This window comes from Sinocyclocheilus anshuiensis, unplaced genomic scaffold, assembly GCF_001515605.1.
Source record: "Sinocyclocheilus anshuiensis isolate Anshui unplaced genomic scaffold, SAMN03320099.WGS_v1.1 scaffold61, whole genome shotgun sequence".
NCBI classification, from domain to species: Eukaryota; Metazoa; Chordata; class Actinopteri; order Cypriniformes; family Cyprinidae; genus Sinocyclocheilus; species Sinocyclocheilus anshuiensis.
Window position 1 is genome coordinate 59,907 of NW_015536473.1, and position 2,684 is coordinate 62,590.

The window sequence follows — 2,684 nt, forward strand, 5'->3', positions numbered from 1 at the left end:
TGTTTCTGTTTCATGACAGAACGATCTGACCATTATGGATCCAGTGAGTGCATCAGATTTAAGAGACTTTTTGGCTCACAGTAATTCACGCATGGATCAGCAGGAGGAACAGATGGCAGCCTCTAATCGCGCTGTTCAAGCCCTGGTCTCTCAGGTCTCGGAGCTTACCACCCAGCTACAACATTTCCAGACTGAGTCCGTCCAGCAACACACTGCGCCTAATCCACCTGTGTCTTCTATCCCGGATCAGGCCGCTCGTTTCACCGAACCCCGCCTTCCGCCTCCAGCTTTTTACTCTGGTGAGTCCCAGCAATGCCGCTCTTTTCTTGCCAAGTGTTCTCTGTATATCTCTCTTCAACCATCGTCGTTTCCTACGGAGGAATCGAAGATAGCGTTTGTCATAACGCTGCTCTCTGGACGGGCGGCTCTCTGGGGAACTACCGTTTGGGAGCAGAGGCTTCCTTGCTGCACGTCATTTCAGTCGTTTTCGGATGAGATCAAGAAGGTTTTTGATCGGGCGGCTTCGGGCAGAGAGGCGGCTCGTTTTCTAGCGGAGTTACGGCAGGGAGATCGGAGCGTCGCGGATTACTCCATCGAATTCCGCACCCTGGCGGCGGAGTGCCGTTGGAATCTTGAAGCGCAGTGGGACATGTTTTTACATGGACTTTCTGATTATATCAAGGATGAGATCTACGCACTGGAGTTACCTACAACACTGGATGGATTAATCGATCTGGCTATTTGGGTGGATACAAGATTGCAGTGGAGAGATCAGCGAGCGCGCTGAGCTCCGGTGGCCAATCTACTGAACCACCTTTCTGCCATCTCCTCTGACGCAGACGTTTCCTTCTCCGAACCGGAACCTATGCAGATGGGCAGATCCCGTCTTTCCCTGGAGGAGAAGCAAAGGCGGCGAGATAAGGGTCTCTGCCTGTATTGCGGAGCTGCTGGTCACATCGCAGCACAGTGTCCCGTAAAAGCCAGAACCCGTCAGTAGGTAAGGGGTTACTGGGTAATTTTTTAGACTATGATCTTGCTTTCAGACTTAAACTCCCTGTGGTTGCTCTCTCCTAGCCTATTGCTGTCCATGCTCTCAATGGTCTATCTCTTCCTTCCATCACTCACACTACAGGTCCAGTAAGACTCCTCGCTTCTGGTAATCACACTGAGATCATTCATTTTCTTTTAACTGACACGCCTGTTACTCCAGTAGTCCTTGGGCATCCCTGGCTTGTGCTTCATAACCCTTATATAAATTGGAGTAAGAACTCTATTGTCTCTTGGAGTGAGAGTTGACATGCTGCTTGTTTGTTGTCTGCCTGTTCTTCTTTGTCCTGTTCTGTGTTTCAGGATGAGGATATGGACCTGTCAAACGTGCCCAGTGAGTACCTCGACCTGAAGAGAGTGTTCAGTAAGTCTCGAGCTGCTGCTCTACCTCCGCATCGACCCTACGACTGTGCAATAGATTTATTACCAGGTACGTCTCCGCCTAAGGGCAAATTTTATTCGCTTTCCGCCCCGGAAAGGGAGGCCATGGAGATATATATTTCTGATTCTCTAGCAGCCAAGATCATTCGCCCTTCTTCGCCGGCGGGGGCGGGGGTTTTTTCGTGAAAAAGAAAGACAGGTCTCTTCGTCCCTGTATCGACTATCGAGGGCTGAACAACATCACGGTGAGGAATACATATCCTTTGCCGGTGCCTCGACCTGAAGAGTGTTCAGTAAGTCTCGAGCTGCTTCTCCACCTCCGCATCGACCCTATGAATGTGCAATAGATTTTACCAGGTACGTCTCCACCTAAGGGCAAACTTTATTCACTTTCAGCCCCGGAGAGGGAGGCCATGGAGAAATATATTTCTGATTCTCTAGCAGCCAAGATCATTCGCCCTTCTTTATGTCAAGGCGGAGAAATGCGCTTTCCATGCACAATCTGTTCCTTTTTTGGGCATATCCTTTGCCGTTGATGTCTTCTGCCTTTTTGAACGTCTGCAGGGGGCGTCCTTTTTCACGAGATTGGACCTCCGCAACGCTTATCATTTGGTTCGCATAAGGGAGGGGGATGAATGGAAGACTGCTTTTAATACCCCCAGGGGGCACTTTGAATATCGTGTTCTTCCCTTTGGGCTTTCCAACGCCCCCGCAGTCTTCCAGGCACTCGTCAATGACGTGTTGAGAGAAGGGTCTACTTTTATTTGTGTACACTCACAATATCAGCAAACAATTGTGCTTTTGCAAAATAAACAGGGTGTGGTTTTAGCCATCTCATTCTCCGCACATATCTGTTTGAAACGCGTCAAATGAACTGAAACTGAGCGAATATTTGACACACACATGAGATATATCTATAGAAAGCTTAACATGTCTACTTTTAAAAGAAGTAAGTCATGACGAAAACTAATATTATGTGACAAAGTAATCAGTATGAAACCAACGCGATGTCAAGTCTTGGCCGTCGCCCTCATTATCGCTAATGTGACCACAGGAAGTTTTTTTTTACATTTTTTTTATGTTCTATAAAATCGACAGCAACGATATAAAAGTAATGCGAGTTATAATGTTAATATGTTGAATGTTTTATACTCGGTCATTGGCGTTCGCGATCGTCTGATGTGTAAACGTATCAAGTAAGCTGTAAATAAGTGATGCATCGACAGACATATACACGCGTCCTTTCTTATCAGTGA